The following is a 19,704-nucleotide window of genomic DNA, read 5'->3' as shown; positions in this document are numbered from 1 at the left end:
CAGATGTGTAAAGGAGATCTCTCTCTTTCTCTCTCTTCCTCTCTCTGTGTCTCTCTTTCTTTTGCGTCACTTCCTCCCTTCACCAGGTAGATATTTGATCAGATATTGAGCAGTTTTGCCGTGTGTAACACTCGTGTTGTATTCCTTTGATTTCATCCTCAGTGATTCTGCTCGGTTTCCAGTATAAAAAAGCTTCCGTTACTTGTAATGCTGTCGCTTTTTTGCATGTTTTGCATATTTCACAGTTTAGGGCTTCTCCCTTTGGGCCTTCAGGTTCAGTGAATAGGCTTTCCAGTGTCTGCAGTGCAGCACAAGTCAGTTCTGTTGTGTTCCAGTGTGATTTAGGAGTGTATGATTCGCCGCTGGCTCCTTCCTGCGACCAAATCACAGCTGTGATATTATTCACAAAAACACACAAGTGCACTGTTGCTTTATACAGCAGTTTATAAAGTAAAGGAAGAAGTCTTGATTATGTTTCAAATTCATTTTTAATATTGGCAAAAAGAAGTTCCAGCATCTTAGAATAAAGCAGTTATTTTCATTCTTGAATAATACATCACTCAGAGAAGACCTAATGATTTCTGTGCAATAAAAAATACACATTTGTTGCATTTAGGTCATTTTTATTTATTATAATCAACATACTTTTTTATATTTGATCTCTATAAGTATTGTAGTATTACTGCTATTTCACTGTTGGAAACAAAAGGGTTAAATTCTTAAAACGCCCAACAGAAAATTAGTTTTCTCTGTGGCGTCAAGGTAGATACAGCCAAGCGAGCTCTCCCATTGGCTAGGACTTCAGGAGCTGGACTGAATTAGTTTGCAAAGTTTTTAGCAATTTCAGTTTACTTACTATCTCAAACTAATGATCTCAAAATATTGATGTGCTATGTCACAATAATGACTTATTATCTTGTAATAATGACTTTTTAATCCCATAATGATAAGGTTTTTTAATTAAACTTAATTTGATTGTTTAGAATATCTAACATTTCAATAAAAAAGTCATTATTTTGAGATACTACATCAATATTTTGAGAAAATAAGTCATTATTTTTAAATGCTATATAAATATTTTAAAAATAAGTCTCTATTTTTAGATACAGAGTCAATATTTTTACATATTGCTGCCAGAAACAGAGAAGGAGAAAAAACAAACAAATAAAAAGTCATTTTTTCTCCCTGTTCCTATCTTGTAATAATGACTTTTTGTCCCATAATGATTACTTTCTTGAAATTTAATTTACTATTATGACCTAATATCTACTAATCTCAAGAAAAGAAGTGATTATTTTGAGATGCTATGTCAAGATATTGAGAAAATAAGTCAATATTTTGAGATACTGAGTCAATATTTTGAGAAAATATATCAATATTTTGAGTAAGTAAATCATTATTTTTAGATAACACATCGAAGGTTTAATAAATAAAGCATATTTTTGAGAGACTCAGAAACAGAGAAGGAGAAAAAACAAACAAACAAACAAATAAATAAAAAGTCATTTTTCTCCTCGTTTCTGGTGGAAAAGAGCTTCTATAGAATTCTGCTCACACTGAGGGAAGAACACTGCGGTTCTGATGCTGTAGTATTCATCACCAGTGAAACTGAAGGAAAAGCAGAGCGTTCTCTCTCAGAACACTCAGACGAGGAACCCATTCTGCTCTCGGTAACAGGAGAGAGGAATTATGATATGAAGTACTGAAGCAGGATTAAACAGACGCTCACACAGAGGAAAGATCTGTGAGATACGCCAGTGACCAGCGCTAAAGTCTCCCAACAAAACTGGCGGAACATCAAGAAACAGGACAGGAGTTCACGCTGCTGAGCTGACCACAAATCACGACAGCTGGACGTTTGAGAGGGAGGTGATAGGAGACTGTGGAGGTTAGATCACCACAGACACTGATCAGGAAAAGCTTCCATGTACTTCAGAAAGTCCACTGATTCAGAACACACAGCGGAGGCCGGTGGGCGCCGGAGTCCGTCGGTGGGATTTTATAGGAATTTTTCTGTAGAACAGTTTCATTAATTCTCCAGACATTGGAATTTGCAAATGAAGCTGTAAATCTCTAAAAATAGTGGGAACAAACCACAAATCTCCAGTCCTAAACAAGTCAGTCTGTGTTTTTCTTTAGCAAATTGAACACTGTTTCAACACTGAACACCAAAATTGAGTACAATGTAAAGTAACACAGCCTGTTTAATCACAGCAGTGTTTACTGTGAGAAATAAAGGTTCTGTTCAGGTACGTTTCTCGTTCATCAAGGTCCAAACAGTGTAAATGTTCCCTCAAAGCTCCAACAGTGGTTTTAAGGTCTGATTGTGAACCTTAAATCAGTTTCTCCAGGTGAAAAGTTCGTATTTGTACCTTTTCATAACCGAATGTTTTAAACAGAACAGTAAAATAAAAGCCTGGAGACGAGACGGGGTGTGTGGAGTCAGTACAGCTTAGAACATATCATTTCAGTGGATTATGGTTCAGTTATGTTCCCTGACAGCTTGGCATTGCACATAGCTGGTTGGTAACACCCCTGCCCAGCCATGTAAACACAGCCTAATCAGTGGGTCAGTTGGAACTGGAAAACAGCAACGGCAGCTTTATAGTAGAGCTCTCTACTGAAAGAGCCACTATGAACCTGCTATAAGGTAAAACATATGCTTGTGACCGGAAGGTCATGGGTTCGATTCCCTGAGCCGACAGTACATGATTGAGGTGCCCTTGAGCGAGGCACCTAACACCCAACTGCTCCCCGGGCACCGTGCATAGGGCTGCCCACCACTCTGGGCGAGTGTGCTCACTGCCCCCTAGTGTGTGTGCATTCACTAGTGTATATGTGGTGTTTCACTGCACGGATGGGTTAGATTGCAGAGGTGAAATTTCCCTGTTGTGGGACTAATAAGGGTCACTTAGTATTAATCTTAATCCCATTGAGACACTAGCAGAGGTTAATTCTATTGTAGAGGTGGGGTTTTTCACCAAGTTTTGACATTTATGGCTTAGATTGAAGGCCTAGGTCTAATAGTCATGCATATAAATATACAACTGACCGATCTGAGAAGTCACAGTCCCTCATTTTCTTGCACAATAACTCAACAGGACAGTAAAAAGCCAAAACACCTGAGTGCATGAGATCACTGAGGCCCTTTAGCCTCTCTCTCTCTCTCTCTCTCTCTCTCTCTCTGTAATTATCAGTGCGAAACAAAACTACAGCACCATCACACAAGAACCAAAAGCAATGCATCTGTTTCTATGGGAACTGAGCATTTTTCACAATGTTGGTTCATATGCAGCATCTCAGACGAGTGAGACGCTGCTCTCCAGTCCAGGCAGATTTAGACACACAGGCAAGCACGTGTTTATGGGGGGCCCAGGATTTTAGGCATGGGGGGGCACATGAGCGGTGGGTTAGGGGGGGGGTTGCCTTATTACCCCACTTATCTGACCGTTACCTCACTTACCTGCCTTATTACCCCACTTATCTGACTGTTACCTCACTCACCTGCCTTATTACCCCACTTATCTGACTGTTACCTCACTTATCTGCCTTATTACCCCACTTATCTGACTGTTACCTCACTTACCTGCCTTATTACCCCACTTATCTGTTACCTCACTTACCTGCCTTATTACCCCACTTATCTGACTGTTACCTCACTCACCTGCCTTATTACCCCACTTATCTGTTACCTCACTTATCTGCCTTATTACCCCACTTATCTGAGTGTTACCTCACTTACCTGCCTTATTACCCCACTTATCTGTTACCTCACTTACCTGCCTTATTACCCCACTTATCTGACTGTTACCTCACTTTCCTGCCTTATTACCCCACTTACCTCATTGTTACCTCAGTTACCTGCGTTATTACCCCATTTATCTGACTGTTACCTCACTTACCTGCCTTATTACCCCACTTATCTGACTGTTACCTCACTTATCTGCCTTATTACCCCACTTATCTGACTGTTACCTCACTTACCTGCCTTAGTACCCCACTTATCTGACTGTTACCTCACTTACCTGCCTTATTACCTCACTTATCTGACTGTTACCTCACTTACCTGCCTTATTACCCCACTTATCTGACTGTTACCTCACTTATCTGCCTTATTACCCCACTTATCTGACTGTTACCTCACTCACCTGCCTTATTACCCCACTTATCTGAGTGTTACCTCACTTACCTGCCTTATTAAGATAAAATATGATTCTATTAAATAAAAAACGAGCTAAAAATTGCAGACATGTATATTTAGTTTCCAGAATCATTAGACCTTCTCTGAAGGCCTTGAAGGCCCTGAGGGTTCCCCTCAGTGTGAGAAAGAATAAGAGTCTATGTTCTCTGCACATAATCAAGGGCCACATGTGTAATCACTGTGAGTGACACTCGACTGAATGAAGGCCTGTCGGTTCCTCATTCACTCCAGCACTTACGCATTCGTTAGACTCGGCCAATTTGACGGTATTATTGTTGTGATGTCGACAATCTTGACCAACGATATTGCTTTTGCATTGAGGCAGTGATCAGCAGCTGTGCCACTTAAGTGCATCGTAAAAGGGAAATTTTACAGAAAATTTCTCCATAATTCAGTGTTTGAGATGTAATCAGAGTGATTCACAGTGGTTTGGTGTGAAATGGTTCAGATGTCTTTACAGTGGTGGTGATAGGAACCAGGGGTCGCCATGACTACAACAGAAATATAGACATTTTATTTACTATCCAAAACCATTACAATCAAGTCTATAAATGTAGTACTTTACTCGTGGAGTGCAGTAAGGGGTGTGTTGTTCAGTCTGAGGGGACGTGGGCTGGAGATTGACAACTTCAGGCACATCTGCCCCATCACACTCATCACTGAACGTCACTGAGATTTCAGATTTAGGACGAGTGAGAAAAGCAGCTCTCTCTCTCTCTCTCTCTCTCTCTCTCTCTCTCTCTCTGTCTCTCTCTCTCTCTCTCTCTCTCTCTCTCGCTCTCTCTCTCTCTCATTTTCCGTTTCTCTCCCTGTCTGTCCTCCTTTCTCTCTTCCACTCTCTCTCTCCCATGTCTCTCTTATATCTCACTCTCTCTTCCCCTCTCTTGCCCCTTTCTCTCTTTCTCTCTCTTCCTTCCTTCCGCTCTGTCCTCCTTCTCTGTCTCTCATCTCTCTCTCTCTCTCTCTCTCTTTCTCTATATCTCTCTTTCAGTACCTCTCTCTATATCTGTCTCCCTCTCATTGTATTGCTCTTCCCTCTCTCTCTTCCTCCTTTTTCTCTGTATCTCACCCACTCTCTTCTCTTCTCTTTTCTTCTCTTCTCTTCTCTTCTCTTCTCTTCTCTTCTCTATCTCTCTCTCTCACGCTGTCTCCCCCCCCTCTCTCTTCCCCTCTCTCTGTTTCTTGCTCTTCCCTCTCTCTTCCTCTTTTCCTCCTTCTCTTTCTCTCTTTCTTAGTATCTCCCCCTCTCTTCTCTTCTCTTCTCTTCTCTTCTCTTCTCTTCTCTTCTCTTTATTTTCTGCCCCTTCTCTATCTCTCTCTCATACTATCCCCCCCTTCCCCCCTCTCTCTTTCTTGCTCTTCCCTCTCTCTTCCTCTTTTCCTCTCTCTCTTTCTCTGTATCTCACTCCCTTCATTCTCTCCCTCTCTCTCTCTCACCCTGTCCCCCCTCTCTTCCTCTCTCTCTTTCTATTTATCTCTCTCTCTCTCTCTTTCTCTGTATCTCACCCTTCTCACCCCCCCTCTCTGTTTTCCTTGACCTACAGTCATGAAGGACACCCTTTTTTCCTCTCTGTTAGGTGTGATGCTGACAATCCAGCAGGTAGAACTTCATCACCTCCTCTTTCTCCTCCCACTTTCCTCACGCTTTTTCGCTCCTCCCTCTCTCCTCCTTCCTGCTCTGGTGCTCTGTGCCCCCCCACACTCCCCCCCCCCAGGCTCGAGGGAGGTAACCCAGTTTCTGTGGCCGGTGGCAGGCGAGCAGGAAGGCAGACTGATGTGCTAATACAGGAGATGACTGCAGCATGAATAATGGATCAGCTCCTATTCTTGAGGATTTAAAGGCAAAGCAGGAGGCGAGGGGAAGCGCTCGGAGTGCTTTCTGTCTGCTGCACAACACGCACGCATACGCAAACATTCGCTCGCCCTGCTTACTGTACAGGACGGCCCACCCGGCCGAGCCTGGAATGACCTCTCCTGCTCCAATGAGGGGTGAAGCCCCCTCAGGTGAAGACCAAATGTGTCCATGATTCTTACAAACGCTCTGGATCGTGGAAATGTCGGGCTGTTTTGGGAACCTTCAGCTCCAAACTTAACATCCCCATCGCTCCACCTCCCTCGATTATTAATACCTATGGTCAGAGGTAGAAATGATCCTTTAAGGGTTCTTTAGTTCCTCAGCTGAGATGCTCAGTTCTCCTTTTGCTTATCTTGCACAGTGTTTCGTAAAAAACATAAAACAAAAAACAGTCACATTTGATGTTAAAACATAGTTTTGATGCAAAAAATAAATTATAATTTGCATTTGAGCATCTGAATTTGTATTTCAGGGTCTATTTCCCCCAAACAGACAGCATAACATAAGTTTATTTTTAGGGACGGCCTAGAATTTTGATTTTGAGACATTCACGGGGTCCAAGAGGACTCACCGGGACCCCTTGTATTGGCAGCTTGGCATGCCCCTTCCTGAAAAGCGAGAGGGGTCTAGGCCAGGGGTCGGCAATCCAAATGTTAGGAAGAGCCATTTTGTCAAGTTTTAACAACAATCAAAACCACCTTGGGAGCCACAACATTTCATATTCATTTTAATAAAGCAAAGTTTCACCATCTCGGCTGTAAATATGTCTCAGTATGTGCTAATAGGCTAAAAATATAAACGAAAACACAGACTTACTTTGCTCTGCTTTAAGCTTTAGCTCAGCTATAGCTGCTTTTCTCGCATCTCCAGCAGGAAACCTTTTCTCAAAAGTTGAACAGTTTCTTGTAAAATGTCTCTCAATGTTCGACTTTTTATGAGGCTGAAGTCGCTTCTCATTCACCAGCTTCTTGTTCGAATTTTCCCGTTCCACCTTAAATTGAACCTGAGGCGCCAGAATGTAATTCCTGCACTGTTTAAGGTGGAATGGGAAAATTCGAACGAGAAGCTGGTGAATGAGAAGCGACTTCAGCTTAGCGACTTTTTGTTGTCAGTTTCTCACTGCAGATTAAACGTATCAGGAAACCAGCTGGAGTGATTATAAACACAAATAAGTCCATTCATCTCTAAATCATCAATGTTCATCTTAAATCTCTCTCTTTGCCGTTTTGTTAGCTACTAGCTGGGCGAGACTGTTGTCTGTGTTGCTATGGTGTCCAGCAGTCTGCGCTGATCTTCAGGGTTAAAGGGCGAATCAGCAGTTCTACATTAACTCCAGAGTTTAAGACCATTTACTGTTAAACTGTGTTGAACGATCAGCAGAGCTTTATTTTACTGTAAAGGAGGATTATTTTATTTAAACCTACAAACCCAATTCTGCTCTGGAGCCACAACAGGGCAGTAAAAGAGCCGCATGCAGCTCCAGAACAGCATGTTGCCAACCCCTGGTTTAGGCCATGTTGAGTGACGACAACTACCAGACTCTCTGCCGACAGTGAGAAGTTTTGCTTGCAAGATTAATGCATTTTTAAAAAAGATGGTTCTACTTGTAAAGTGAATAGTTCTATATAGAACCATTTCATGTTTAATCATACTTTGCATAGTGAAATTGTTGTTCAGATTGGTGGAGAATGTGTTATATATGGTGTTAAGTAGAACCTTTTTGAAATTGGTTCTATACAGCACCAAAAAGGGAACCGTATAAAACCATATAAAACACAGTCTCCATCAATCTGAATGATTTAAGCATGCAAATGGTTCCATATAGAACCGTTGTCTTTGTTAAGGAACTATGGTTTTTAAAAGTGTTTATCAAGATAAGAACACGCTTCATACTCGGGTGCCATGTCTGATTTACAGTTCTGTTAAAACACCATCTCAGTTTTATAAACGCGCATAAAAAAGTGAAATACATTTGAAAAGATACCGTCCACTCTGATCGTCTGAGGAGATCAGAGGCAGAGGCTGATGAACGCTGCTCATTCGTCCATCTGTGAGATCCCCATCATTTTAAAGAAGACAGGATGACCAAAAATGGAATAAAGCACGAGGAGACACTTTTACGCGTATTAGGCATGCAGGGAGCCTAGCGCCCAGTGGTCTGGACACACATGACCAGGCCGAGCGGCTGGGGCAGAGTGTTGGGCTGCGGTCAGATGCCAACCGACCTCAGAAGCATAGCAGGTCGAACAAACATGAAAGTGAAGCCTTCAATTACAATAATACCCATTTATTTAAATGCAGTGCGGCCGTTTAGGTGCGCTTAATGCAGCAGAAATCATCAGAACAGAACCAAATATGCCTTGTATGTGGTCTGTGTTGCCATGTGGGCGCCCGCTTTATAAATCGATTCCAATCAAGGCTGAGCATGGCGCGCCTTCGGGCCAGCCCAGGGCAATAAACGACAGGGCCCAATATGAGAGTGAATTTCACTTGCCTGACAGATAGAACTGCATGTCTTCCACATGCTGCATTACTTTATTATCGACCTTGAGCTGCCGGTCCGTCAGCAGCCTGCAAGGGTAACCTGTAAAATGTTTACTGTGCAGCTTTGCTATTTTAACCACTCTGTGTTCACATCCGTATGGCATGCTTCTTGTAGGACAGCAGCACGACCCTCCTACTGTTTTGGTCAGTTTGATTGAAAATGAGTTCAAAAGCCACAAACTATACATACCTTCTATATCAGGGGTGTCAAACCGAACCACTAAAAGGGTCATATTAAAAAAATGTTAAAAATGTGTGGGTCACAGAACGCTTATGTTATCAATTATACTATACATTGTTTATTCAAAATATGCCAAAACGTCAACAGCAATATACATATACAATGTACACACACATACACATGCTGGAAAAAAATCCGGTGTTGGTCCTCAGCCCTGGATCTGTAAAAGGGAAATAAATAAATTGTCTCAGGCCGAACAACACAACACTATTCCTGCCGATCAGCAACAGGGGGCGCTCATGTACATGTACAGGACAGGGGGAGGGGCTGCGTGAGAACCAGCCAAAGAGGAGACAATCTGAAGAACGAAGAGTTCTTAGATCAGGCGAGGAGGCATCTGAGAGTTAATGAGGCTGAAACTGACCAGTCAAAACTGGTCATTTACATACATCAGTCTCAAAAGCACCATCACAAAAACAGCCTTTTTAATTCTAGGGGATAAATTACTGAATAAGGGTCTCTGGTTTTGGTACATGAAATACACAAATGTTATAAGCAAACAAAACACAACACAGAAAGTATGGATACGGGCCTTTTAAAGGGGTTCTTGTCATAATCAGGACTGTCCGCTGGTCCAGTTTATTTACTCTAACGGTGTGCAGGTTTTATTGGCGACACTCATGGGGGCTCGGACCCGGATTTTTCTGTAAAGCTTCTTTGTTACAACACCTGTTATAAAAAGTGCTATATAAATAAACTTTGACTTAACTTGACTTTGACTGATACATCATCGTCCAGTACGTGATAAACTCACATGCAGACATGATTTAGCTTTACAGTAAATGGGCATCGTTCTTAAAGGGGACATTTCCCCCATTTTCCTGTACTTACTTACTTACTGTCATTCCTCAAACACTTGTTTGAACCGAGCGCTGTTACAAATCATTCAGCCATCCAAAACTCAGATTTTTTCTGACATGAATTCACCTCTGTGTATCCGTTTTATTCAGCATGTTCATTTGTTTGTTCACTCTGACTGTGAAAGTGATCATATTCAAATGGTATTCAGATGTTTACATGATGATTGTTCCTCTATTTAATGGATTTTTAATGCTCTACACTAGAAACTTCAATCTGATTCTGCTTAATAGTCCAGAGTTCTGGATTGCGATGTTTGGGCAGACATAGTGAGCTGGTACAGTACATTATCTGTCTATAAAAAGAAGGTGAAGTTGCTAGGTAACTTCACCAAGACTCTCCTTTCTGTATTTAGACTGTTCAGAAGAGGAGAACTAGTTTGTTGGCACTGTTAGAGGCAGAGAGGACATTTACATACAGCACTGAGCAAAAGCTGTAGGCACATAGATTAAAAATCAAATTAGAGTTAAAAAGCTGTTTATCTGGGCTGTTTGTGTGCTTAGGGACCCACTAATATTACAATAAATACAAATAATTTATGCAATAAGTAGTTAGTTATCATCCAGTACTGCAGGAATTTCATCTTTTTTTGTTAATTCCTCCATAAATCAGTGAGTGAGGTGTAAACAGAGAGATTCAGAGTGGTTTGGTGTGAAATGGTTCAGATGTCTTTACAGTGGTGGTGATAGGAACCAGGGGTCGCCATGACTACAACACAGATATAGACATTTTATTTACTATCCAGAACCACCAGTGAACCTACACGAGTCTTCTGAGTTTATATGAAATGTTGATGATGGAAAATAGAGGAAAATCTGAAATAATAAGCTTTGTTTGGGGACTATTTTGCCTCACAACGCCCTGCATGTATCCCTCCACCATGAATGGAGTTTAAGTTCTCAAATCTATCATAAAACAGTGTCTCAGTCATCAGGCAGTGAATTCATAACCATTTCATGTAGGAACTTTCTGTGAGGGAGCTTTTAGAGGTGGACGTCTGGTTCCTATCACCACCACTGTGAACAGTTCTGACTCGGTAAGTTTATCTAGAACGGAGCGTTTCACACCAAACCACTCTGAACGACTCTGTTTACATCTCAACGATAAATTCATGCATTAATTTTAAAAGATCTGTGGTATTCCACTTCAGCAAGAAACCCGACTCTGAATCTGGATTTTACTGGCAATCTACATGGATTATGAGAAATAAAAACGTAGCATGAAGAAACTGTGGAGTAGTTTGCTTGTCGAAGCAAGAACCGTCCTAAAACGTCTAAAATTTTGAAAAATCTGTGAAGTTTCCCTTTAAATCAGGTGTGCTGGAGATGGAATTGAATGAATTCATGGCTGGGGGCAAACAGAAGATATATGGAACTGAACTTTGTTCTTCAAACTAGCTCACAGGATATCAAGTACAGTTCTGAAAATATGAAATTACTGTAACTGTGTACTTTATTTATGTTTATGTGTATTTATTCTAATGATATATGGATATATTTTACAAGGACAAAACATACTGATGGCCAAGATAAATGGTTGGAAATGTGCTTACGTGCATAAAACTCTTGCAGTGTACTACACACACACACACACACACACACACACATATGTGTATGTATATATAGGAGTAAGGCGTAAGAAACAAAGAGCAGAGAAGAGAAGGATGTAAAACGACTGCATCTTACCCTCGCTTTCTCATTTAATATGCAAATGAGTTGAATTAATTAAGAACTGGCACTCTATCTCATTGTCTGTGGGAAGCTCCTGGTCATGTGATGATGTCTTTGTCTTTGTCAGCGTAATTTCCATATTGTGAAAGTGCTAAGCTCACGCTCCATCGGCCGGTCCTAATCACCACCTCCGCCACCTTTGCCCCGTGGCCCTGAGCTATAGTTAGCTGTCTGTGTCCGCTGCCTAGCAACCACATCCAAAGCAGCATGTCTCTCGCTCTTTCTCTTTTTTTCCTGCTCTCCGTTTTATCTTTCTGTCCTCCCAATGAGGACAAACGGAGAGAGAAAACATGTCCCTCCGCCTGCGTTTCTCAAAAACATCCCCTCTGTCTTACAGACCCTCCGTTACTCTCTCTTAGTCTGCCTGCGTATCAGTGCTGTACCTGATGATCACCTGGTTAAACCGATCTAATACTTTTTAACTCATTTTTCTCCTCAGTTCAGTCGTGGCTGGTTCGAGATAGCATCACGTATCATCACTGTTAGAACAAAACCTCTCCAAAATAGTTTTTAAAGTAATTTATGACAGTTTATTTTGGCCCATTCTTCATGAAATCCATACACCATATATAGAGTAGCTAGCTTTTTTAAAATATGATAAAAAAAAGACAAAAATGAAAATATAAGTATTTTTCTAATAGCGACGATGTACTGTTTCATTTGAACTGCTCTGACAACTTTGGCCACTTTATTAACCTCATTTACCATGTCAAACGTGATTACTGTGGGGTCTGTGTACCGATCTGTACAGTCGTGTGCAAAAGTTTGTGCACCCCTAGTCAAAGTCCATGTTGTTGTTGACTTCCTAAATGTAAATAAGTTAAAACAGCCTCTACAGAGAACACGCTGCAATGCACAATTGCTTTTTTATTTACTGAATTTAACATACTGGAAAAATAATAAAGCATAAAATGTGCCATAACTTTTGCACAGCCTACATTATATATTGTATTTTTTCCAGTATGTTAAATTCAGCAAATAAACAGTGCATTGAAATGTGCAGAAGTGTGTTGCATACAACTTTATATAAGTATGCAATATTGTTTAATCCTGTTTAATAGTCATTACTTATTGTATTGTATTGTTATATTGGTGTGGGTTTACATGCACTTAATTATCCAGTTGATGAAGAATGATGAAGAATATTTAAATCCTTCATTTCGTCAAGCATGTATTTGGTTTTAGTGTCGCTCCAAAAGTATTTTGCTGCGTCTCGCGGCGACGTTGCTTGCTTATTTCTGGTACCGCTGTCTGTTTTCACACATGCTCAGACTGAGAAATCCGAAAGAAATCAGAGTAAGAGTTCACATACACACAGAGCTAAAATCCAGCTCTCTTTATCGGATTTCTTAATCGGATTACCTTACTCCAGTCTATGAAATCAGAGTGTGCTGTTTACATGACCATTTGAATAATCAGATGACTTATGATTGGATTAATATTGTTTATTGTGGAGGTAAGAATTTCACTGCGCTGTGTGCTCACAGTAATAAAGAGCTCCTATGAACAGTTGAGGAGTCTTTACGTTTAAATTCAGCAAATGTGAAGTGAATGTAGTCTGTCCAGCATTAATAAAGACTGCAGCAGGTATGAATGACCACAGGATTGTTGTGGTATCGTGAAGGTATCAGGGTTTAGGCCATTGATTGTAAACTAGAGGCCTGTGCCCGAGTGGAGATGCTGATGAGTCAGGGAGGACCACTGCATTGATCTTGTGCTCGACTGAAGCAAATCTGATAATACAATGTCAATTTCAGTGCAGCATTTTTGTGCATTTTCATTATCTCAGTGTCCCTCAAGGGCACCAGGCTAGTGCAGCCACAGACGGCCTCACTGTAGGAAAACTCAAATTATAAAACGGTTCTGAAATCTGATTTGCTCAGCTATAATGTACTCAACACAAATTCAGCTGAGTTCTGTATTAACGCGCCAAAACACTGCACTGTTGTTAGAATACTCTTCGTCTTTTTGTCACACAGTAACTACAGAATACTGCTTTCCAGCTATATTGCTAAATGTAGGCCTTGTTTATTGCAATTATTATTATCAATTATTTATTGACTTTGGTGTGTTTTATCTATCAAATTTGACATGTTAATAGCTCGTTAACATGATAAATTATTCACTGCACTCATTTTCTAACACCATTAATGTGTTTTCCAAGTCTGACCCTTTGACCCACCCTAGTAGTGCAGTCTGAAGCCCAGCTGCGCTGTGTGTTGCTCTGATAGTACCTATGATTGTTGAGCTCTTGTTTAAGTACAGCTTATAAATGTCTTTTAAAGCCGACGATGCTGGACAGACGCTCACGGGAGAGCTGAATCAACAAGCAGCAAACTAACAAGAGTAACAGCAAAAACTAGTTTGTAGATTTATTCTCACAAACTTGACACATACTGGGACTCATTATTTAACTGATTTCCAATTTACTGACCTAATTCTCATCACTGCAACAAAATAATTTATTTAAGATATTTTTCCCCAGCTTTTCTTTTCAATATGTAATTTAATCTGTTTGTATTCTATTTTTTTCACAATTACCCAGGTCACAACAGTGACTTCAGCTAAAAGCTTCCTATGAAATCATGAGCTGAATGAGAAAATCTCTGATAACTGAAAGACTCAGTGGACTCACCATGTGCTTTTCTTCATAGATCCTCAGAAAACAGGTAAAAGGAAGTTGAGTGACGTCATCGGTGTGACTTTTATTTCAAAATAAGAGATTTTTTGTTATGCAGTAACACCAGTGACACGACTCCTGGGGACAACAACTTTCATTATATATTATATAATATTTATTTGGCATTTGTTTTCTTTATGCCATTTAAATTATATATTTCATAGTCATGTATAGATTATTGTAGTTTGCAAAAAAACGTTTTTTCTGTGCACATGACTGTGAGGACGAGCTCTTCTGTGGTGCTTGGAATTCTATATGATTGATTTAAAAACGAGTATTGCTAAATTGAGGCTCGAGAAGGTGTAGTTGTTAAAATAACTTATTGTTTTATTTTAAAATATGAATAAATTATAACCCTAACATGTTATTAAGTGTAATATATCTGTAAACGCTAGGGACACAAAACTGGACGCCTCTGTAGAATGACCCTTAAACGACTGTGTTCAACGTTGGTAAAAGCATCCTTACATAAACAGAACTTGTAGCTGCTTCCTACCTCGAGAGGAACTTGATCTCAGGCCAGCCTCAAAGGCAGCGCGGCAGCAGGGCACATGTGATGAGGCGCTCTGTTGCTTGGCAACTAAACAAACTTTAATCCTCAATGCTAGTGCCAGATTAGCTCGTTAGCCTCTACTGGTAGCCCGTCAGCCTGCACTCACGGCGTGCTCTCACTCGCAGCTATAAAAAACCTTGATGCTAAATGTTGCTGAAGTAATGAAGTGATGAAGTTTAATTTATACAGCGCCTTTTATGTCATCCTGCGATGCTTATTTTGCCCGTGAGGAGGAAGGAGGCCATTTAAAGAGGAAATCCACCAACGTTTCTGTGATTTCTGCAGAAATAAACAGCTGAGATGTAAAGACTTCAGAGTGGTTTGGTGTGAAACGCTCTGTTCTAGAGAAACTTGCCGAGTCAGAACTGTTCACAGTGGTGGTGATAGGAACCAGACGTCCACCTCTAAATGGTTATGAATTCGCTGTCTGATGTCTGAGACATTGTTTGGTGATAGTTTTAAGAATCTGTTGGCCTAAATTATATTTTTAACCCCCTTGTTGTGTTGTGGGTCAAATTGACCCGTTATAAAGTATAAAAATACAGGAAAAATATTTGCAATCATTTTTGAAGCATTAAAGCTTTTCTGTTGGACTTATGGCTCATTTATTGTGATTTGAATTTATTTGATTTATTGTGGTTTGATCTGGAACAGAGGAGATGTTCTGTTTTTATTAATCAACAAGACAGAAATGAAGTCTAAATAAGAATAAATAAATGTGTTGAATGTCTATTGTTTGCCAATGTGCAGAAAAAATCAGTGAAAATGATTTTTTAACGAAAAACGAGTGAATTATTATAAGTAAACTATGATCTGTAATGGGTAAAAAACTTGATTACACGACATATTGATTAAATTGATATTAATTGAGCTAAAGATGATGTTTACAATAATATTTTATATATTCAATATATTTCTTAACTATGTTCAGATGGTTAAACATTACTTATTACTTATGATGGTCAGTCCTTAGTGATTTCCTGAGTGTCCATTGGTCAGTTTCACACAGAATGTAGACGGACACACGAATCCACCAGTTGCACACGGTGAGAGGCAGATGACATGTATCTCAGAACTCCAGATTCGAACCTCAGAGACTCGAGGCTCGGCTTGGACTCTTGCCTCAGAGACTCAGCTCAGACAGTCACCTCAGAGACTTAAGATTTGGCTCGGACTCTCACCACAGAGACTCAAGAGTCAACTCTGACTCGAACCTCAGAGACTCGAGACTCGACTCACTCAGCTCAGACAGTCACCTCAGAGACTTACTTCTCGATTCGGACTCTCACCTCAGAAACTCAAGACTCGACTCGGACTCTCATCTCAGAGACTCAGTTCAGACTCTCACCTCAGAGACCCGAGACTCAACTCACTCAGCTCAGACAGTCACCTCAGAGACTTACTTCTCGATTCGGACTCTCACCTCAGAAACTCAAGACTCGACTCGGACTCTCATCTCAGAGACTCAGTTCAGACTCTCACTTCAGAGACTCGAGACCAACTCAGACTCTCAGCTCAGACAGTTGCCTCAGAGATTCGAGACTCGACTCGGACTCTCACCTCAGAGGCCCGAGACGAGACTCGGACTCTTACCTCAGTGACTCGAGACTCGACTCGGACTCTTACCTCAGGGACTCGAGACTCGACTCAGACTCTCACCTCAGGGACTCAAGACTCGACTCGGACTCTTACCTCAGAGACTCCACTTGGACTCTAACCTTAGTTGACATAGAATGTAGAAAGAAACACGAATCCACCAGTTCCACACGGTGAGAGGCAGATGACGTGTATCTCAGCCCCTCTTCATAGGCTCATAACTCCGGATGTGAGTCTCGTATGATCTCGAGATAAGATGGAATGGAAAGGGCGACTCTACAGATTCAGGAAGTGTTTGAACTGGATTTCTATCCAAATGAAGTCTATGGGATCACTCCAGAGAACCCTTTTTGGTTCCATTTGGCATCCTTATTTCTAAGAGTGCTGCAAACAGGCCTGAATCTTGTGACCACATTTTCAGTCCACATGTGCCGTTCCCTGAGTAGTGACTGTGGTCAATGTGGGATCAATGTCAGTTTCAGGAGCTTTACTTATTGATTACTTCTGTGATCTTCATGTCCTGTATTTGTTCATATACCTGTTCCTGCCAGCTCATCAGAACATTCTGATTGGTCCTGTTTGAAAGTGCTGTGTGAGTGGTTCTTGATAACTGTGCAGTGAAGCTCTGGTGGGAGATAAAGTGAAAGCTCTTGAGTTTTAAGAAAATCCTTCACAACAAGCAAAATCCTCTACAGCCTCCTCAGGCTACGCTTTTATTTCGCCTACGCTTTTAAAAAAGATGGTTCTTCAAGAGTTCTTTAGTAAAGAGAATGGTTCTATTTGGAACCACAAGTTCTACATGGAACCATTTCAGACTTAAATGGTTCTTCAGATGGATGGAGAATGTGTTGTATATGGTTCTACATAGCAGCAAAAAGGGTTCTGCTTTTTTTTTATGATTCCAAGCTTGTATACAATAGAAGGAACCCTTTTTTGGTGCTATGTAGAACCATTTTTGAAAAGGTTAAAACCCCACTCTTAAAAAAGATGGTTCTTCAATGGTTCTCAAGTAAGGAAAATGGTTCCATAGAGAACCATGAGTTCTATATTGAACCATATACATGATACATGATGAAACGGTTCTTCAGATTGATGGAGAATGTGCTGTAGATGGTTATTGAAAAGGGTCTATTTAGCACCAAAAAGGGTTCTTCTATTGTTACAAACTTGACATTGTCACAATAGAAGAACTCTTTTTGGTTCCATGTAGGTCCCTTTTCAGAAAGGTGCTATATGGAACCATTTACAGCACATGCTCTACATAAAAATGTACAAAACTTGGCTGCAACCAACAGGGCTGTTATTCTCAAAGCAGGACTGATCCTGGATCAGATTCCTCCTGTCATTGTCAACTTACTGACTCCAGATCAGCTCTTATCTCCTGAGGTGGTTTGTCTAAAGTGGCTGCTTTCATTTTTTTTGCATTTTTATAGTTTATAGTAAGTCATACTGGGACCTAAACCACATCAACAAGTCTGAGCCGCCTTAATGAAGACCTGGATGTGGTTTGAGTGGGGTATCAGGCGTTTTGGGGATGTATATATACAGAAAAGGTTTTGGGGATGTATATATACAGAAAAAGTTTTGGGGGTGTATATATACAGAAAAGGTTTTGGGGATGCATATATACAGAAAAGGTTTTGGGGATGTATATATACAGAAAAGGTTTTGGGGATGCATATATACAGAAAAGGTTTTGGGGATGTATATATACAGAAAAGGTTTTGGGGATGCATATATACAGAAAAGGTTTTGGGGATGTATATATACAGAAAAAGTTTTGGGGGTGTATATATATACAGAAAAGGTTTTGGGGATGTATATATACAGAAAAAGTTTTGGGGATGCATATATACAGAAAAGGTTTTGGGGATGTATATATACAGAAAAGGTTTTGGGGATGCATATATACAGAAAACGGTTTGGGATGCATATATACAGAAAAAGTTTTGGGGATGTGTATATATACAGAAAAAGGTTTTGGGGATGTATATATACAGAAAAAGTTTTGGGGATGCATATATACAGAAAAGGTTTTGGGGATGTATATATGCAGAAAACGGTTTGGGATGCATATATACAGAAAAAGTTTTGGGGATGTGTATATATACAGAAAAAGTTTTGGGGATGTATATATACAGAAATGAGTCAGGCTATTTGGGTGACTATTGAGTTGTTAAACTTGCTGCTACAGTTCTAAATTAAAAAAGCAAAATTTGGACTCAGCATGTCTTGGCTGATCGACTATATCTGGGAAAAATTGTGTAAATTAGATGTTTCGCTGAACCTTTAATTGCTGTACTTAATAGGGCCGTCACGATCGTGAAATTTCAGCTGATGATTGTCATATTGTCATATAAACAATTGCAATTAACAATTTAATTGTCTTTTTTAACCGGACATTAATTGGTCATAAATTTACAATATACATGAATGCATATATACATTCTTGAAAACATGATCGTTCTTCAAGGGTTTTTAGTAAAGAAAATAGTTCTATATAGAACTATAAACACTCAAAAACCCTTTGCAACCCTTTTGGGTGCTACATGGAACCATTTTCAAAATCTACAGCACTTTTTTATGTACAGTACATTCTCCATCAATCTTAAGAACCATTTCACAATGCAAAGATTAAGTTAATCATGCAAAGGGTTCTTTGAGTGTTCATGGTTATATGGTATGTAGAACCATTTTCTTTACTAAAGAACCCTTTACAAAGCATATATATATATATATATATATATATGTCACCATATAGCCATTTGACAGTGACTAATGTTTTCTACCTGGTCTGGTTACCACTACGTTGCAGTCACTGACGTATCTAGAACTTCTGAGAGTGACTTTTTAAATTTCTCAGTTGTTTCCTAATTATGTTGGTAGGTAATCTAACCTGGAAGGCCTTCAGTCCAGCTCCTAAAGTCCTAACCAATGGGAGAGCTCGCTTTTATTTCCTAGTAAAACTTATCGAAATGATAATAAACAAACAGAAAATTCTCTAAATTCTCCAGATGCTGATCATATTGTTCTTTAGTTTGACTATGCTGCAAAAAAAAATGGTGTCTTGTCTCATGAAATGATCTTAAATCGAGCTGATATGTGTAACATTTCTGATTGAATCATAAATCATTTAACTTGCTTCTAGAAGATTTTTCATTTGTTTTAAGTAATTTTATCAAGAAAAATGATCCCACTTATCAATATTAGCAGATAGTTTTGCTTGTTTCAAGCATATTTCTTAGAACAAGCAAAATTATCTGCTACCGAGATGATAAAATTGCTTAAAACAAGTAATGAATGTCTATAAAAAAGAAAAAAAAAGTATAATGAGCTTACAGCAATCTCAACATAAGAAATATTAAATGTTTTTGTGACATTTCAGATGATTTCACTTGCCAAGATGCCATTTTTTGCAGCGTAAGATCAAACCCCAACTCACTTGC

The 19,704-nt window shown here is 39.9% G+C and overlaps 1 protein-coding gene across 1 annotated transcript in view; it reads left to right on the top strand.

Moving 5' to 3' along the window:
- Window positions 1-19,704, top strand: part of cacna1c (calcium channel, voltage-dependent, L type, alpha 1C subunit) — a 335,868-nt gene that overhangs the window by 133,806 nt on the left and 182,358 nt on the right. The gene's annotated exons all lie outside the window — the stretch shown is intronic.

This window comes from Colossoma macropomum, unplaced genomic scaffold (genome assembly GCF_904425465.1).
Source record: "Colossoma macropomum unplaced genomic scaffold, Colossoma_macropomum, whole genome shotgun sequence".
Classification (NCBI taxonomy): domain Eukaryota; kingdom Metazoa; phylum Chordata; class Actinopteri; order Characiformes; family Serrasalmidae; genus Colossoma; species Colossoma macropomum.
Note: the sequence above shows the minus strand (reverse complement) of the source record. Positions and strands in the feature narration are given on the sequence as shown.